Raw genomic sequence first — 22,026 nt, 5'->3', positions numbered from 1 at the left:
TTGCTATTTTTAGTAAGCTTTTCATACGAGCTTGAAATGTTCTCATTTTCTATATGAAGGTTCATTTTAGAGTTATAAGCCTACCATAAAAATCTGATTTCTCTAGCTTAAGTATTAGAGAAGTACTATTATGGATTTTTGGTGGAAAATTTTGCAGAAAAATCTTCAAGCTCACCTTTGGAGGCCTTAGAGTGCCTAGATGAGGTCCAAAGACTCGACAGAAGGGTGCTTATGCAATTTTGAGCTTGTAGATCAAGAGCTGGCATTTCCAAAAAGTGGTTATAATATCCAATCAAAGCAATGGTTCAAGAGTTATGGCCTTTCAAAGTTGGGCTACCCAAAATATCTAAAATAATTGGCAAAGATGTATTTGACTGACTCTATATGTATTGTTAGGGTCTATCAGAACTATGTATTAAGTTTCATTGTCTAGAACCTTCCCAAGCAGCATAAAATTGCCTATTTAAGAAAGGCCTGAACATTGTCATTTTTAATTATGTAATTTTGCATTTGCAGCACAAATATGAAGTCCATATTTTGTTCTTGCATTTGTTCTTGTTTCCTTGTTTTCTGTTATGGTTTATGGTATTAAGGGGAGCACCATTCATCAACATTTAATCTAACAAATATACTGCAAAAATCAACTTCTATGGTGGACCTCAAAAGATGGAAAATTATACACACCTAGATGTCTGCAAGGCACGTTGGAGTCTAGTTTTAGCTTCCCTCGTTGGCACTGCAAAGCCTACTTTAGGTAGGCGACACATTTATACACTATGATGATTTGGATTTGTTAATGTTTTTAGGCAACCATAATTCTTGTTAAATATTTCCTATAATCAATAAAGCTCTAATAAAGCTAAAGTAAACATAAATTAGTAGAATTAGATTTTGTGTACCTGGTAAAATGGATAGAAATCATGCGCAAGTATTTTATGAAGGTGAAGAATCACTACCTCTCTATCTTGATGTCTTCCCCAAATGAGACTACAATAGTGAAGATTGATAGAAAATGAAAGGTGTGCTTAATAATTAAAAATGTGGACAAAGGGATTATAGAATAGACTATTGGAATTAACAATTGGAAAGTAAACTTCGAAGTTGGGAGGTGGGGAGGGGGGGGGGGGGGGGTGTGTGTGAATTAGCACTTCAAAACTTTAACCATAAAACATTCCCCACACATCCATCTCACAATTTTCATGTAAATTGAAATAGCAAACTGAACATCTTCATCCATAGCATGAAACAAATAAATAGTAAATTTTTTACCTAGAAACCCTCTAATGAGAAGGTAAACTAGAGTGGGGATGAAACTCACAAATCTTCACTACTGCAGTTGTAAAGTGTATCCAATTAAGGTTATAATAAGTGTAATCATAAATTATGATCTACCCTATGAAAGGTATGCCCTGTTAAAGGCTTACAAAGACTGTTATATCTTACCATGTTAATGGATTTCAACACCATGTTAGAATTGTGTCTAGTTAGAGGACTTCAACTTACAATAAAGTAAGCACCTTGTTAAAGTCTTTACAAAAGCTTGCTAGGACTAATCGGTTAAGAGATTTTTATTGATTCACATGTTAGAATGTTTCAGCCCTTATCCTTTGGTTAGCATCTCTCTACTAGATATCAAATCTCCTCTTTCCTAATGTATACTTGATCCTACTGATCAGATGTATCTCTTCTATCCTTTCTTTTTTTTCCTTTATTCTCTCTAACTGATTCTACAATTCATAACATGATCACAACCTCCATAGTCACCACGAATGCTCTGATTATACTTAGCATTTTTCCTTCTCTTCTCATTTGCACATGTATGATTCTTTAGGATTTTTCCTCCTTAAGAAGACATAGGTGACCTAGGTTTAGGTAGGAATTAATGATTGTGATTCACCCATTTTATCGCTTAAAACATCCCTCAATATGATTGGTTGCATGCACTGCATAGGGATTCTCAATATACCTTCATATATATCTTCTAGAACATAAAAAAATCCTTAAATCAGCCCAAAAATGGTTTACATAGGGTTTATGTCATTACAAACAACTATGTCCAAAACTGTTTACTCAGCACATAAAAGCTTTGATGCTCAGCATTCACTATTCTTCAATGCTGCAACTCAGTTCATGAATGACTCAGCATCCATTGTTTTACTCGGAATATGAATCACTTAGCATATATTTCTTTCTTAGAACTTGAGTGACTCAGCACATACCATCTACTTGGCACATACTGGTGCTCGACACTAATTGCATATATTGCTCGGCATAAACTACTTACTTTGTACATATAGATTTATGTTAAGTAATGACTTAAGTGTTTTATCACTACTTGTCAAAACAAAAATAAGATCAACAATATCCCCCTTTGACATGAGTGGAAAAAAAACTTTGGCATGCATATACAACCTAACTTATTTGCATCACACAAATAATCTGTATCTCAGACAAAATTTCAAAATTTCAAAATTTGGCACAATTGATGACTTAACAGTCATACCTCTCCAAAATTTTATAACTCATCCTAAGTTGAATGTTCCTTGTTGCATCTAAATTCTATATAACTCTCAATGAGTAAATATGATGTACTATTGTTGTGCCCTATTTTTGTCTCAAAACTATGTTCCCCTTATCATCTTCATTCATTTACTTTCTCATTCCCCCTTTTTTGACACACATGTCATTTGGGTGGCACACTGATAGTGTCTTTGTCCAAAAATGTTTTTTGGACCCCCATGGTGATCTTTAATGTTGCATCCTAATTGTTACACGCTACCCATAGAGACTAATATTGGATATCTAGCTCAGAAGCAAGATTAACTAAGCCTTCATGAGTGGAAAGATGAGAATTTTTCTTCATCAATGTGTCAACAAAGGCTAGTTCCTTGTGTAACACTTCCATGTATGGGGTCAAGATGGATTGGATGTTGATCAAGGTAGCACAAATTTTAGCATCTTTTTCTTGGAGTACTGCTAGTTGACCTTGAGTAGAGAGTAATCATTAAAAATGAGTTTGGCTTTGACCTAGAGATAGTTTCAATGTAGTATCTATAGATTTTAGATATCCTTGCAACTGATCAATAGCCCTCTGTGCTTCTTGTGTGAATAAATTCACATCACAAAGCTTTGTGTATAGAGAAAAGATATTCTCCAATACCTTTTTCTTATCTTCCATCTTGGTTGCTAACTCAACCTATCTTAGTACAATGGCACTAGATATCTATTCAAGAAATTTTCTAAAACTTCTATTCTGACCACTCCAATAGTTTAATGTTTGAGTCTAGGTCATCATCATTTATCTTGTCAACAATATTTACTAGTTTCTCAAGAATAGGTTTCTCTTCATTAGGATTTGGGAGATTGAAAGCATCAAGAAATATGTCTTTTATGTCATGATGCATTTTCTTCTGCTTATGCTCCCTTCTCAACAACTCTTCATGTTTTTTCCTATTTAAAGATTCTTGTAAAATGGTCATCTTCTCAATGGTGATTTTTGTAAGATCAAACTTTGGAAGTTCAATCACCTCATCAAGTTTCACATCTCTATTAGATATGTCTTCTGATCTACTAGATGTCTCTGCACTTGGCCTGGATATCTTCAATGGCATGTCTTGAATGCTCAGCCTCTAAAGAACCTGACTACTAGTAGGAGTCTCAGAAACTAGTAAGGTAACTAGATTCTAGATAGTAATTTGTTCCTCTGCAGTAGTAGTCACCTTCAATTCTTTAGGCTTATCAATCTCACTATCCTTTTTCTTCTCTTCACCTTGTGTCTATGGTGTAGGTGCAGGACTTGCTTCTTGACCTAATCTGGTTTATGTTCCATCCTTCTCAATTGTAATCAAGGCTTTCTTGTGAGAAATGAATGGCACAAGAGGTAATGTAACTAGTGTTGTAACAACACCTTATTGTTCAGTCCTTGTACTCTGAGTTTCTAAAATTTTTACCTCTAGGGGCACACTTAATGGGTCAATTTTCTTCTCCCCTTCTGCTACCATATCTACCTTTGCAATTTCATTAGTTCTCACCAACACACAAATTGTACATAAATTAGTTATCATGGTGGAATTCTTCAATATCTTCTTTAAAGCATCATCTGTTAAGGGATTGATGTTCAGACAGTGATTGTTGTAAACATCCTTGATTTTTCACTAAGTCTTGTTGATTTACTTGGTCTTCATGTGGAGGACTGGCACGCGACACTTGTACCTTAGATACACTTTGATCATCTGGTTGCTCCTCCTTAGTCGTGGTCTCTTCTCCTATTGTTTCCTTAGTGCCTTTGACATGACCATCCTTGACTGACTCATCTTTTGCAGTCTTAGCTACCTTTTTTTTCAACTTTCTAAGGTTTTTACATTTTTTGCTTACTTTTCTCTATTATAGCAAGAATGCATAACTTGTAAATATTTCTCCATATTTCTTTACTCTTATTTACCACATTCTCTATGGTCTTCTTCAATATACTAAATGCTCTATATTTTGGAGTAAATTTACTTTTGTGCAACTCCATAGCCTTGTTTATCATTATCTTTCACAATTTAGGCATGACTTTGGCTAAAGTGGTTACACTTATCTCTCTTTCTATTTGTAAATTGTATTTCCATTTCCACTCAACTTAGTCATAAAGACTCTTAAGTAATGAGTTGGAGATCTCTATAGGAGTTATTTTGAATGTATCCATCATCACATATATGGCTTCTTCAATAGTAATTTTTTCAACTTTACTTATCTTTTTAAAATCTATGAGTGCAAAACCAAACAAATCTGCATTTGATTTTATATTGTCACACAAATTACCTAAATTAGAGGAGGGACTGTGGCTTATCACCTTGAATTGACTCATGTCACCTGATTTTGTCTTCTCCTCATCTAACTCAGCTGGAGCTACATATTTTCTTCTTCCATATGTCTTCTTCACTGGTTGGCTTGGGTCTACTAAAGTAATAGTCCTCTTACCTTTAGGTTTCTCTAAAACCTTGACTTTCTTAGTGGCTACCCTTGTGCTAGCCCTAGTAACAAGAACCGCTAGCTTTTGTTGTGGTAGTTCACAACCTTCTTCTTGGGTTTCTCCATTATAGACTCTTTGGCCTTCCTTTTCTTTTCAACACGCTTGGGTGCTTCCTCAACTCCTTCTCCCTCAAAAACTTCTTCATGAGCTCCCTCGTATTCTCCTTGTCCTTGACTAATTTCCAAAGGGGCTTGGACTTGTTCTTCCTCTTCCTCATCTTCATCTCCCCCTTCGCCAAATCTCTCTTTTGGCTTCTTCACAAGTTTATTCTTGTTTCTTACCACAAAAGTTGTCTTCGAGTCAATTGTAATTTTGGACTTGGCTTCCTCATAATTCCCAAATGAGGTGGCACTTTTATCTATTTCTTCTTCCAATAGAGATGTAATAGCTACTGATGCTTCATCAATATTTATGTCATATGGAAAGGGCTTAAGCCATCTGACACTGGATAGGAATGCTTGCACATATGTATAATCAACATCAACTAGAAGGAAAAAATCATTATAATGTTTCTCAACTAGTGACACTAGCATTCTTAACCTTTGCTTCATAGAATTCTTAAAGTTCTCAAAATAACTTGTCATTACTGACTCAGAGTTGTCTCTAAGTTGCTCTATGAATTCTCCAATTTGAACTGTAATAGACTTGTTGGTGTTCCAAGCAACTTTCCCGAATGAAGGAAATGTGTTCTGCACATAAAAGAATATACAAACTAAAAAGGAGCCAAATTTGTAAGATGCGCTCTTGGTTTTCCTTATGGCCTACAAATCTTTAGATAGTTGTTGAAGTTGCAACACAACATGGTCATAGGTATGGTCTCTCTTTATTATTTATTATTCCAAACATATAGCCATGTAAGCTACACTATTTAATCTTGCAATATTGACAAAACTTATGAGATATCACTCTCATAGAAAAATAAATTAGGGGGTCTAAGATAGAATCAATAGACATTTCCCTATTATTCCATATTGCACCTATTTTCTTCTTAATCATCTCTTTTGAATCACTTTGCATGCTCTTAGGTTGATCCATGGTAGGATATCCTAACACTTGGATAATGATCCTTTTAGTAATATTAATGGATCCATCTTCTAGCCAAGTGAAGTTTTCAAGTATTCTACTAAGCACAATCTTGATCCATTCAGTCTTGAATACATTAGGGAAATCTAAGGCATGGGTCAACCCTTTCCTTTCTACAATTTTATTCTCTTCCCTTAAAACTCCATCATCAAAAAGTTGACTATACAATTCCCTTATCTCCACGTCACTTATACTTCCAACTTTCCATGTATAGCAACACCTAACTTCCTAAATCATTAAGACTTTTGGTGGTATCATCGATAACACACCAGACAGGTCTCCTTTGTATACAATTTCAATTAGTGCCTAGAAAGGTGCTTGTCTAATCTCATTACTAATCAATTACACATTCAAACTTCCTTTCCCTCTTTTCTAACATTTTTAGAAGATCATGCTACCATATTTGATACCTAGGGTTTACAAAAAATCAAAGAGTGAAACTTGGCACTAGTAAAATACCTTCACAATCTAATGAATATGTTGAGCTACAATTGAATTCGGTTTGAAAACACAAGAATCTCTTGTTGCAATTCACCTTCATGCTCTTCATGCTCTCTTTCCTCTTGAATGAATGCAAATGAGTCAAGAAATGACTATATAACCCCTAAAATTTTGGTTACATAGTTGTACACTCAGTTAATGTAGGGTTTCCAACTCACTCAACTTACACATGACTTCCACTTTTCTCGATTCACATAGCATACAAAGTCAATACTACCATACCTTCATAGCTCAGCATCAACTGAAATTCCATTCATGCTTCATAGTAACTATTAAATCTTTCATGCTCGGCAACAACATGAAAACTAAAAAAACTAAAGATTTCTTCTAGGTTCTAACTATTGCATTACATCTTAATTCATGCATATATAATCTTTTCAGAACTTAGATTCTTTGAACTGATGTAAAATATATCATTAAGATATCAGTCCCATGTATACCTTTTGATTTCCTAGTTGGGGGTGATGTGATCACCTGATCCATTGATTGAAGTGATCTCATCTAGAATCGTGTTGCAATTTTCCTTTTTCTTCCATGTCTTTTTCATCTACACTTTGACTTTCTCAACATCAACCTTCTCCTTTCCTTTATTGAATTCTTTGGTTGGTTCTTCTGGCCTTGTTGTATAGTTTTTGTTGATTTGACCAATCTTCAAATAGATAAAACATTTAGTTTGACTCAACCATCTATTGTAATCACTTTTGAAATCTTTTCTAATGCAATTTTCAAGAACATGTCCATACTCTTGACAATAGTGACCACTGTACGTTTTATTGTACCTTTTTCTACTTGTTTGATGTACACTTGGCATTAGATTTGCATTCATATGTTGCATGTCAATACTTCCAACAATTATGTCAATATCCTTCGAATCTTTGTGTGCTTGAGGTCATGGTCCTACATTCATGTACCCGATGTCCTTGCTTTTTGTACTTGTGACAGTAACCTATGAATTTCTTCTTAGGATTATAATTTTCATTGTTGCTCCTATAAAAATTTGTTGTATGACCTAACTTTCCATAATTATGACAGATGGATATGTAGTTCTTACCTTTATTGTTTCTTTGTTCACCACCTTTGGATGATTCGCCTTCCTCAGCAATGGTTTATCCCAATCCATTAGTATCATTGTTAGATCTAGGAGATCTCATCAATTTCGCAAGAATTTGATGGCTTTACTAGGTTTGTTGAAACTTTCAACAAATTCTCTTTCTCTTCTTAGTTCATTCCTTAGTTGTTTATTCTATAACTTCAAGGTTGTGATCTCAATGCCCTTTCTATTCGATTCATGGTTGGAAATCATCGCTTGATTCATTGTCTCTAGTTGCATATTAGTAGTTCTTTGTACCTCAGATGTCTTCTCTAGTCTGTTGGTCAATGTCCTTTTGTCATCTTCAAACATGACTTTGTCTTCCTCAGCTTTATTTTTCTACCTAGTCACCTCACATAGCAATCCTATTTGTACTTATTGCTCTATCTTAAGATTTCTGGCCTTTTTAGCTAGGGCACCATTCGTTTCCATCAGATATACAATTGTTGCATCAAACTCCCTTGAGTTTCCATCTGCAAACAATTCAATAGTGTCCTTCTCTTGGTAATGTGTATCATTTTCCTCAATAGCTATCTCTTTCCTTCTCTTTAATGAGCACTTCAACTCATCTCTTGCTTCATCGAGCTAGTGTAGGGCAAGATGGATTTCAATCTTCTAGTTCTCAATGACTTTTCCCAAATTGTAGACTTTCATCTTCAAGATCTTTCCACAAAGTTGCAAAGATTTTCTTTCCAAAGAAAAACACTCTGATACCAATTGTTGGAATTAACAATGGGAAAGTAAACTCTAAGAGGGGGGGTGAATCAACAGTTCAAAAATTTAACCATAAATCATTCACCACACATCCATCTCATAATTTGCATGTAAATTGAAATAGCAAGCTAAACATGTTCATCCATGGCATGAAAGAAATAACACATAAAATAGTAAATTTGTTACCCAGAAAGCCTCCAATGAGAAGGTAAAATTGGAGTAGAGATGACACCCACAAATTTTCACTACTACAGTTGTAAAGTGTATCCAATTAAGGTTACAATAAGTTTGATCATAAACTATGATCTACCCTTTGAAAGGTCTTCCCTGTTAAAGGCTTACAAAGACTATTAAATCTTACCATTTTAAAGGATTTCAATGCCCTGTTAGAAGTGTGCCTGGTTTGAGGACTTCAACTTACAATAAAGTAAGCATCATGTTAAAGCATTTATAAAAGCCTGCTAGGAATAATCGTTCAAGAGATTTTTACCAATTCACCTATGAGAATGTTTTAGCCTTGATCCTTTGGTTAACAACTCTCTGTTAGATATTAGATCTCCTCTTTCTTGATGTATAGTTAATCCTCCTAATTAGATGATGCAAGGAGAGATATGAATAGCTAGGGCCAAAGGCACACCTAGCAATCCAAACCACCTTGTAGAGTTACCACAATGGAAGAAAACACACAAAGAGAACAACACTAAGGAGAGAGAACAAGATTCTTTTATTGATTCATCAAATTATCAACATACATACATTCAAGATCCATGAGCTAGCTTCAAATTCACACTTCCAAACACATACGCATTAACTATTTCGGTGCTCTCACTTCTATGAGCCCCAAATTCTAATCCTAAACACCCTATTTATACTTGCCAAAATGACTTACAAAAGATTCTAGAACATTACACAATAGAAAGACTAACCTAAAAATGCTTTGCACACATCCCAAGACAAGATCCTATCATTAAATTCACAATGAAAATTAAACACACAAGTTGACTCCCACTAAGAACCAACAAAGAAAACTCAACTAAAGAAAGAAACAAGCATCAACAAATAATAGGCTTAATCGGCACATGAAGGAACACTTGGCCAATACTGGATAACTCAACACACACTAGATAACTTGATCAATACTACAAAGTGAAATGGGGTAACACACTAACCCAAAGGTTAACACAACTTGGGATAACTACAACTTGGTTAATGCTGCAAAATTACTAGCACTCGATAATTGATACAACTCGGCAATGTCTACAACTCAAAAACATCTGACATAATGAACACAAATGAGAATGATAACACATCAACCCAAGATGCTCCTACATTAGACAACTAGGGTAGAAATAAATGATTTTCATTAATCATTGAAATGTCACAACGTGAGTTGAATCCAACTCAGATTGAAAAAGCCATGTAGCGTTTTCAACTGGTCTATTTTCTACTTTACCAAATATTCATAGTAGTATTTTCCTCTTGTTCTTTACCAACCCTCTAATCGAATATCTATTCAACCTCTTTAATATGCTTCTTAGGATAATCATCAGGTACGCCAACTACATCATCTAAGTCATGATACTTATACAGATCAGCAACATTGAATATAGGGGGCATATTCATGTCATTAGGTAACTCAACTTCATAAGCATTTCCACTATCAAACTTCTTCAAGATCTTAGAAGGTCTAAACTTCTTATCTTCAACTTACTATATGTTCTAACATGAAATTTCCATTTCTTCAAATGAACCATCACCTCATCACCAACTTCAAAAACATGATGCCTTATAGACTTATCAGCATTCTCCTTGTACTTTTGATTACTTTGTTCCAACTTTAGCTTCATTTATTTATAAAAAGACTCCATAAAATCACCAAATTCTTCTCCTACAACACTTCTCTTTTCTTCACCAGCAACATCCTTTAAATTTGATACTCCTCTAGGCTACATTCTAGTAACAATCTCAAAAGGTGTTTTCCCTCTACTTCTATTCATAGAATTATTATATGTAAACTCAGCTTGTGCCAATTCCATCTCCCAATTATGTGGTTCATCTCCAACTAAACATCTCAAAAACTTATGCAAGCTTCTATTCACAACCTCTGTCTATCCATCAGTTTATGGATGGAATGTAGAACTAAAATTCAACTCTATACCCATCTTCTTCCACAAAGTTCTCAAAAGATAACCAACAAATTTATTGTCGCTATGAGAAATAATACTTCTTGGTAATTCATGCAATCTATCAATCCCTTTGAATAAAAGTTCAGCAATATGCTTAGCATCTGATGTCTTCTTACATGGTATAAAATGAGTCATTTTAGAAAATCCATCCATGACAACACATATCAAATAACAAAATCCATATCAATGGCACTCTAAGGTTCCTCAGGAATAAAAATAGGTGCATACAATCTAATATTATAACTTACTCCTTCTGCAACTTGACAAATTCCACAACTCTTCACAAACTTTTGAACATCCTTATATTGTTAGAATATATAGTCCATGGATATAACTAAAAGGGGGGGATGAATCAATTATACAACTATCACTACAAATATTAACCTTAAACAAAATTAACCATGTGAGTAATATATTCTAAAACCACAACAAGGTACTCATGCACAATTAACACCAAATATGTTAACTAGGGAAACCCTTGATTAGAGGGAAAACCCCGACGGGGATGGTACCCACAAGATGATGTACTAATATAAATATTCCTTGTTAGAGGATAGACCCTATTACAACATTCAATACATATGAGTCTATTAGGAGACTTTGAATCCCTATTAGGAGATTCCAACCCTATTAGGAGTTGTGGAAGATAGTTGGACCCACTGTCCAAACAACTTCAAGGTTAAGATCAAAGAAGCCATTGTCCAAATATCTCTATATTATTCCTCATAGAATAATAGAACTAAAATGGACTTCTTCCTTTGTCTCTATCTTATAAACTAGACTTTTGTTCCTTCAGATCTTGTAACTAGATCTCATACTATGCATCCAATAATCCCTTTGATTTCTTATGCACATTCAGTAAGCATTTTGCTCCTTCTTGAGTTGTACATTAATACTCTGTATTCCACTTGATCCTCTCTATCCAAGTCTCTTTATAAATAAGGAAAGAAACTTTCCTTTATACCATATCTTCATAATAGTTCCTTGAGTTAGCATTGAGGCCTTCTCAATTAATTGAAATGATATAATTAATTAATTCACAATTACAACAACACTATCAGCTCACAGTCTATACCAAACTTTACACATGTGAAACCCTATCTTGTGCATATGATAGTGTCTCCATACGATCATCCACTATCACTATTACATGTGCATCACCTTCATTACATCTTAGATGAAAGATAGTGATGGATCATCAAAACTTTTTTTTCCAATACTCTATTTATGCATTGCTTTTAGTAAAACAAGTGTAACTTCCATACAACATTGAATTAGACTTAGTCCTTTGAACCATGTCATCAATATAACCTCAAGAACATGTCATTCACTATGCATCATTTGAAACTTCCTCAGCTATTGTGCATACAAATATTTTTGACTGGTATTCTTCCAGTCTTAATAGAATTACTATAGTGTTGACATCAATGACAAATACAATCATGAATGCAACATATCAATACTCTTCAATTTCTGGAGACTCACCCAATGTAGTATCATCAACATTCATGCTAACAATCTCCCTCTTTGGCATTGATGGCAACATAGATGGAAAATATCTTAGTTCCAAGAATACCAAACTATACTTTTCTTTTGTATTCTTCTCAAATTCTCTTCATTAATTTGAGATTTTATGGAATGTTGTATTTTTCTGCTTCTTCTTTTAGGATCGGCAACAATTGTTCAAATAAACAACTTCCAATACTTGCTGGTTGAATTTATGCACTTACACATTCTTCTGTGCACTTGCATGAATCTTTCTAAATCTCCCTAAAGTGATAACTCTCCCCTATTTCCATCTCAATAGATTCATCTCTTCTCACTACTTATGTACATTCTCTCAAAATGTTTTTCATGTACATTCTCTCTCTCATTGACATCAATGTCAAAGGTGTCAATCTCAATACCAATTGCTAATCAGCTATTCAAACCAGCTCAAGTGTCCAAAGACATTATTCAATACCAAATACCTAGAAGTCTTCATGACTTAGTTCATATCAAATACTCCCCCATACAGGAAGCATTAGCATTTAGTCCAGTCTAACCATAGTTCTTTGTACCACTAGACTAATGCACTCCTTGCATCAACTACACTAAATTAGGTAGGGGCATAACCCCTAGCACACCTCTTAGGTACTCAAATGTATCTTTAGAAAAAGGCTTTGTAAAGATATCTACAATTTTATTTTTAGTGCTTACATACTCGAACCTTATTTCTTATTTTTCTGCCTTTTCTCTCAAAACATGATACTTTATAAATATGTGCTTAGTCTTAGAATGAAATACTAGATTCTTAGACATACTTATTGTACTTTTGTTATCATAGCAAATGATAACATGTTCTATAAACTCAATTCCAATATCCTTCAACATCTGTTTCATCCACATAACTCGATTACAATTATTTGTTGCTACAATATAGTTTGCCTCAGCTATACTCTGAGATAGACAATCTTATTTCTTGCTCAACCAAGAAACCAATCTTCCTCCAAAAATTAATGCTCCACCACTGATGCTCATTCTGTCATCTATATTGCCTACCCAATTTGCATCAGTACGTCTATACAAGGTGAAATCACATGATTTATCATACCATATTCCATAGTTAGATGTACCTTTCAAATATATGAATATCATATTTACTGCTACATAATGATACTCTTTTGGATCAGCTTGAAATCTTGCTACAATCTCGACTATATTTTCTATATCTAGTATGGTGTGAGTCAGATGTTGCAATCCTCCAATCATAGATCTATACTTTCTCTACTCAACTATAGATGTTTCATCTTTACTAGATAACTTGTGACCAATTATCACAGGTGTACCTACAAGTTTGCAATTCTCCAAACCAAATCTTTTAAAAATATATTTTAGATACTTACTTTGTGAAATAAATATCCCATCTTTATTTTTCAAAATTCACAATCCTAAGAAAAACTTCATTTCTCCTATCATGCTCATTTCAAATTCATTTTTCATCTCTTTAGCAAATTTATCACTTTTTCATCATTTCCTCCAAATATTATGTCATCCACAAATATTATAATGATAAATAGGTCATCATTAGTTTTCTTCAAATACAGATTACCATCTGTTGTACCTTTAATAAATCCAAGCTTTGATAAATACCTATCCAACCTTGCATACCAAGTTCTAGGTGCTTTCTTCAGACCGTACAATGCTTTATTTAGTCTGCATACATCTTTATCTTCTGTTAGAGGGAATCCATCAGATTGCTCAATGTAGACTTCTTCAAGTTCTCCATTTAGAAAGTTGACTTGACATCCATCTGATAAACTTTTAAAAAAATTCTTGCTACATAAGCAAAGAACATCCTTACTGCTTCCATTTTTTCCATGGGTGCATAGGTTTCTTCATAATCTATGCCTTCTTATTGTGAGTAACCTTTGCAAAAAAGTTTGGCCTTGTTTCTCACAACTTCTCCTTTCTCATTCATCTTATTTTTGAATACCCATTTGGTTCCTATCACATTCTTCTCTTTAGGTCTAGGAACTAATTCTCATGTCTCATTTTTCACGATATGATCTAGTTCTTCTTTCATAGCTTGCATCCAATGATCATCCTTACATGCCTCATCTCTGCTCTTAGGTTCCACTTGAGAAATTAGACCCAATTCCTCATTTTCTTTATTCCTTGTCATCACACTTTTATTCTTGCTCCTAATTATCTACTCTAGAGGGTGAGTCTTTGTCATGTTTCTAGTAGAAGTAGTAGTTGAAATCTCAATTATAATGTCTTCCCTAGGTTCAGATCTATGTTCTTCTCTATGCTCAACAGATACTTTATTCTACAAATCATTGTTAGTCTTAAAAAGAACTTTGGCATTATGTCTAAAAAATCCAAAATTATTCTCAAGTCTTCATCAGAGTTATAATCTACCATCTTCTCTTTAGTACCAAACTTTTAATCAATCCTTACATCCGTGCACTCAACTATTGTCTTAGTTCTATAATTGAAGCATCTATATGCTTTTATTTTCAAAGAGTAAGCAAGAAACTTACCTTCATCACTTCTAGGATCAAAGTTACCTATATCATCATCTCTCTTTATGTAACACTTAATTCCAAATATTCAAAAATACTTGACTGATGGTGAGTGACCAAACCATAACTCATAGGGTTTCTTACTCATACCTTTTCTAATCTATACTATATTTAGAGTATATATTGTAGTGTTAACTACTTCTCTTCAAAATCTCTTTGAGACATCATTGTCAAATAACATCTCTCTTGTTGCTTCTGCTATGTATTAGTTCCTTATTTCAAAAATCCCATTTTGTTCAAGTGTTCTAGGTGAAGATAATTGTCTTTTGATTCCATTATCTTTACAAAACATGGCGAACTCTCTAGAGGTGAACTCTCCTCCTCTATCTGATCTTAAACACTTAATCGTAACACCATATTCATTTTCAACTCTATTCTTGAATATCCTAAATTTCTCAAAAGCTTCAAACTTTTCTTTAAGAAATGTACCCACATCATCCTACTGAAATCATCAACAAAAATCATAAAGTACCTTTCACCATAGAATCCTCTAGTTCTTACAGGACCACTCAGATATGTGTGAACAGTCTCCAATTTCTCTATAGTAGAGAACTTCTTGCTAGTAAAAGACACTTTCCTCTATTTAGCCAAAATTCATTCCTTGTAGACAATATTATTAGGTTTAATAATCTTACGTAGATCTCTCACTACAAATGTACAACTAACTTTCACGATATTATCGAAGTTTATATGACAGAACCTTCTATGCCATAACCAACTATTATCAACCTTTACAATAAAATATGTTATTTCAATAGGATTCAACTAAAATACATTACCTTTGGATCTAGTTCCAATACCAATCAGCATACCATCCTTGCCTTTGATAATGCAAGTCTTCTCTATGAACTACAACAAATATCCCTTATCTACCAATTGTCCAACACTTAACACATTATGTTACAAACCATCAACAAAGTAAACATCATCAGTGTTAGTTTCACCATCAATAGTAATAGATTTAATCTTTGTAATATGATATGTTACATTGTAAACATCATCAATGTTAGTTTCACTAGTCATGTGATGTGAACATCCACTATCAATTATCCAATATGATTTCTTCTCAACTTGGCTAACTAGAGCTCTCTCTTCTCTAATTTCTTTATCAAGGTTATCTTCCTTAATATCCACAAATCCTAATTCATCATCACTTTCACTTTGATCCTTTTCATCAGATTCTTCATCCTCATTAGCATATAAACAATTTCTATTCTTATCTCTTCTAGGCTTAAATTTTCCTCTGAACCTTTTCTCTCTTTTAAGACATTTAGATGCAAAATGACCATATTCATCACAAGTCCAACATTTAAATATTTTCTTACCATCTTTTTCTCTTCTTACCAGACGGCCTATTCCTTCTTCAATCTTCTTATCTTCTTCATATCTTATTACTAGCCAAGTCTCCTCGTGTGCTTGTACTTCTTTATAGATTAGGTCGAATGTGCATAGCACTAAAAGCTGTCTCAACTCTAGCTAGTTCCCTTGACTATCTCATTTCTACTTCAACAGATTCTAATCTTCCAAAAAAAAATTCCTTTATGAAATCATTGGTGCAGGGAATTACTGGTTAAATCATCTAGGTTGTTTTCTTGAATGGTGTTGATAGACTTTTCAAGATCTTCCATAACCTCATCATCATGTTTAGTTCCACCAAAAGATTGAATACCTGCAACAATTTTTGGTAAGTTCTTCCTATATAATTTTTGATGGACTCATCTTCCATCATCTTAGCATCTTGGAATGCAAAGATCCAGCTTTGTAATTTCATTATTTTTGGATGATCATCACAAACTGCACAACTACCAAAGCAAGGATTAATAGAAAATAATAGATTGATAACTGAAGTCTTCGCCTATTATAGGCAGGACTAATAAGATTAATATTTTTAATTTTAAAATTTATAATAATAAGCAAAAACATCATAAAAGTGATGAATACAATGAAGCTAGAACTCTGAACTCTATAGCATTGTAACTTAGTAGTGTTGTATATATAACAAGGACACAAAGCGTCTAGTTCCTACCGTCATGTATTTTGAATTGAAAGTTGTAGTGTTGAACTTGTTCATTTTACTAGTTATTATTGTTTGATTTTCTTGTATTTGTTTTATTTGACTAAGTGAATGAGGCAATAAGACTGCAGAATTAACTTTTCCTACTACAAAATGCAATAGTTGATTTGTCATATTTTTAGAGTCAAATTTCTTGAGAACAATTTTGAAGGTCTTAATTCTAGATAACTTTGGACAACTTGAGAGTTGAATAAAAATTTATAAATAAATAGAACAATTCAGAAGATATTTTACAACAATGATTCATTGCTATTTGGAGGAGCGTTTGTTATGGTAAAAGTGTTGAAGAAAATATAAATATGCTAAATCTTGTTTCCATAATTTGGATACATAATCTTTTCTACATTATCTAACAATAGAACTGATGATCAATTTTTATTTTCAATGACATTATTTACATTGAAACAATGATAACAACATTATCTAAAGTTAAGAAAGAAGCATTTGCATTATATTCATTCATATGCATGACAACACTAAAATTTATGTTCACATATGACATATGACAGTAGCGAGTAGTTGTTTCATTTTTTTAATTTACTTCATGGCATATATAGTAATTCTACAGCTTCAATGCTATAGAGGGTGACAAAGAAGTAAAACCTGACTAACAATTTTGAAATGTTTGAAAATAAGGTACATAGTTATAGACATATTTGGTATAGTATTCAACCTAAGCTATTGATAGAATATTGTCTGTAAGCATATGTACAATATAGCATTTTGGTTTATGATAGCTCAATGGACTTTGTAGCAAAGGTTGTTGTAATAAAGTGTTTTGTAGTTTTTTTATTCTTCTTTTGCCTGCAATGCCAACAAAAGAATCACGTTAGATATTTGTTATCAATACATGAAACATTTGTGCAATAATTCATGTTTTTAGTGTTTTTTTAAAAGTATTTGTAAGCTCACCTTTTCACTTTTTTGAGTGGTTTGAAGCAAGTTGACATGTGTAATTGCATTGGCTTGGGTCAATGTGAAAGTTGCTTGAATGCAAAGGTCTCTTAGCATGAATACAACTTTGGATTTTTGCTGCATATATTCGTGTTACTTGATGTTGCAGAGTGCTGGGATTAATTTCTCAACCATGATGTTGTCAATGAAGCACTGGATTGGTTGTTTATTTTCACTAAAAAGCAATGTCTTGAGGTGTAACTTGTGCACATAGTTGACATCTTGTTTGCATCCAATACAGTGTGCAGTTTCTTCTTCGAGGATTCCATATCCTTCAAATTTGTGTTGGAAATGTGGGCAAAATGCTCCAAATGGATTGGAGAATGGATTTGCAATCTTCAATTTCACATTGACCTATTTCAAAGTACAGTTTCTAAGTGTCAATTACATTTTATAGCAAGAATTTTTTACATTTCAACAATGATTTTCTTTTACCTCTCTAGTTTTCTGCATTATGTCATGTAACATTTGCAGTGTCATTTTGTCATTTAGCTTGCAAATAAATGTGGATAGGCCTATTCGAAGTGTTTGTTTTCGATCTGTCCTTCTTACAATGTTTCTAAAAAGCCATGTTGGTGTTTCATTTCGAGCAAGATATTCTTCTGTTGAGATGTAGTGCTAAATAAAATTTGGATGGATTTCCAACTGCGTAAAATATACAGATAGACTTTAAAATATTGAATTGAATATTTGCATAATAAATAGTCCACTAATTTGAAAAAGTACAATTGGAGAAGTAATTTGTATTAATTGTTACCTGTGCTCTATCTTCCTCAGAATGACCATCCTTTATTTCTAGAATGTTGAGGTTGCCTTGCTTTTGTGCTGCAACAACCAATGCACCTATTGTTCCAATAGGGTAGTTGCTTGTGCTATTTAACAGGTTCCTTATTGTAGTGTTGGGGATGAAATTATAGTCGTTGCATATGCGATTGATTGTTTCAACAATGCTTGTTTCATTTAGTACAAGAATGCAATCACAATCACCTCTATCATAGTCTGATTTTGATTGAATTTCAAATCCACTTATAGAAACACCCATGCCTGGGATTATTTTGTCCTCATATTGGTGGATTAAGTTTTCATTAACAGTCACTGTTAATGTCATCTCTGCTTTAGGATCTATTAGGTCTGCCCGTAACACTTCTCGTATTTTGTTGACTTTGTCAAGGTTGAATTTGTAGACAACTAAGACATCTCCTTCAAATGTGTTGCCTCCTTTTCTTGCATTCAAGTCTTCTATAGAAATGTAGCCAGCAATTTTCAGTTTTGTCCTGCATTGGCACGTATATTAGTGTATTTTTCATTTGAATATGAAACTAAAAAATTGTTAAAAGCAAATATAGGTTACCTTTTTGTAGATTGTTCTTGTCTCATTTGTGTAGCCTTTCCTGCTCTTTTGTTTGCATCCATTGATTTGTCTGCATAAATTGTGGGTAGGAAAAATTTGTTTAGTGCATCAAATTCTTTGTTACTATGTAGATTTTTTGTAATTTGTATAATGTGGTTACTGAATTTCAAAGTTTCATGTTAATACAGTAATTACTAAACTAGTTTGTCTTAAATTTTTTACCATGGAATATTCTAACTTGTTTTCATTTTAAACATTGTAATATTGCGTATTTTGTTTGTTGTACTACATTGTTTTCTTGGCAACAAGAAATGAGAAAAGGAATTGTTATGTTTGTTAGAGTAATGATTTGTTCTAACTTATTAATTAAATCACTTAGTGCCACTCTTGCGTTTCGGGATCCTTTTCATCATTGTGATTCGTTGTACTCGCACTATTATATAAAGTGCCATGGGGGGATAGTTGTTTGCCGCTTATAGGCCCTCTTTCTCTTTCATAGCTGTGCTAGGTTAGCTTCCTCCCAAGTTTCGCTTAAGGGGGGGTGTTAGAGTAATGATTTGTTCTAACTTATTAATTAAATCACTTTGATTTAATTAATTAAGTTTCCTATTACTCTAGTTTTCTTAAGCTATCTTGTAGGTGCATATAATTAATATTTTATTAATTATATTGTGCAACCCTAGCTTTCTTAGGCTTTAGTTTCCCTTTTCGAGTTTCGTGATTCCTTTATAAGGATTCACCTCTTTGTATTTTATTCATTCACTTATTGGATTATATGAGATATTGCTCTTTGCATGTCCATAAGATGGATCTGGCTTTTTGGCCTCCTTGATTTTTCCTTGCCTCTGTTCTTTGCTTCATCCATGTGACAGGTTTATGCATGCAGGTGTTCTTGGGAGATTAGTTTTTCACCTATTCTAACAATGTTGTCTAGTTATGTGAGTTTGATGTGATTATATGGAATAGATAGTTGTTGGTGATAGATGTATTTGGAGAAATGTAGGATGTTGTTGGGTGAATTTTTAATAATTTCGGTCATGGTGGGAAAAGTTGCCATTTGTTGGATGGATTTTTAATATTGTTGATAGGTGATCAGTCCAGTATGCTTCTGATTTGTAAATATTGCATATATTTGTAGTTATGTTGGACCAAATATGATCAATAAGTGGAGTGTTCATATTGTCTGTATGTTGTAAGAGAAATTCAAGTTTGTGGTGTTGCATGTAATTGTTAAGAGTTTTAGCTCGGTTGTTTCTTGTTTGCATATTTATATTGAAATCTCCTAATATGTACAATATGTTATTTTGCTCTATGTTGTTTAGTACATAATTTAGAGCTCTTTGTATCTCATCTATATCAGAGTTTGGCCTTGCGTATAAGTTGATTATATTAATTTTATTCTTGAAGCTTGTTATTATGATTGTTTGTATTTCTACATTTTCTGTAATGTGTTCATTGATCTTGGTTGCTAATAATCCTTTTCTTGTTAAAGTTAGTAAACCATGGATACCATGAGCAGAAAAGTAGTTGTATGTGTCAGTAAAAGGTTTCAAGGCATCAATTTTGCTATTGACTTCCTATAGGCATAAGATGTCAGAAGAGACGATGTCATAGTCAGTTGAGAGGTCAAGTAAATGTGCATGGTATCCACGAGTTTTTAGTGAGCAAATGGTCAAATGTTGTAATGATTCCAAGCATATGTCATGATTTTGAAGTTTCCACTATGCGATTGTACCTAGCCTTTCCATTTCTCTAATTATTTTTTGCTTCACTTTGAAATTTTTGGTTGTAAGAGGCTTCACGAAGTATAACTGATGAATTGTTCTTGTTTGTGAAAGTGTTGTATATGTGATGCCATGATTTTTCACTCCTATTGGATCAAAAGCAAGCGCGTCCATTGTTAGTCCTTGAGATCGATGGATAGTATGAGCACATGCGAGTCTAATTGGAAATTGTTTTCGTATGGTTATTTTTTTATTTGCAGTCGTTTTCAGGATTGGTCTTGCAATGCATAGAATTGGTACCCAATCTTGTTCAATTTCATCATTGTAGTATGTAATATACTTTGTTTTTTGTTGGTGGCCTATGTTTGCATCATTAAATTTGATCCATACAATGTCATGCTCGTTATTTCTAGTGTATAATTTAAAAATTCCGTCAAAGCCATTGACAATACCATCTTCTGTGTTGCAGTTTCCTGAATAAATTTCTATGAGCACTCCTTCCTTCACATTTATTTCAGTAGGAAGGCATATTGTATGAGCATAAAGTCGTAATGCATTGTAGTTTTCCTCAAAATCATCAATTTCTCTTAGTGTAATTGTATTTCCAGGCATACTTGATAACATATTCTTGTTGTGTTTATCCACATCCGATCTCCTAAAGTATAGGAAAGGAAGAGTAGGGTTAGTTGGTATGGGTTTTATGCAGTGGTCGTTAAGGTATTCTATGTCTTGTACTGTTTGTTCACCTATACGGATTCTGTTTAGAATGTCAACAAATGCGGTGTCTTTTTGACGCATTGTATTTTTCAAAGAGAAACACTTTATATTATCATTCCAAAAATTGTAAGGCATCAAGTCTTTACCTGTTGGTTTTCTTTCGAAGACATTTGAATCTAGAACTGGTAATGCTTGGTATAGGTCACCACAAAAGATTGTGTCTAATCCTCTAAAATAAATAGTAGGTTTTTGCATGATGTCACGCAAACGTAAGTCAATGTATCTCAAGAAAGAGGATCCCACTAAGGATATCTCGTCTATGAGTAGGATTCGAAGCTGGCAGTAATGCTTACACATTTTGTCAAGTGTATCACTATTTAGAGGGATAGATTCAGACTTATTGAATGGTATGTGTAATGCAGAATGTATTGTAACACCGCCAATGTTGTAGGCAGCTTTTCTTGTATATGCAGCTATCAATCCCTTTGGTTTGTCAGGGTCATCATTGATGTCATTAGTATATAGACGTAGCAATGCATGGTAAATAGCTT

The sequence above is a fragment of the Cupressus sempervirens genome, chromosome 5, assembly GCF_028749045.1.
Source record: "Cupressus sempervirens isolate cs-2001-9-10 chromosome 5, ASM2874904v1, whole genome shotgun sequence".
In the NCBI taxonomy this organism is placed as follows: Eukaryota; Viridiplantae; Streptophyta; class Pinopsida; order Cupressales; family Cupressaceae; genus Cupressus; species Cupressus sempervirens.
This window is presented reverse-complemented; position numbering follows the sequence as displayed.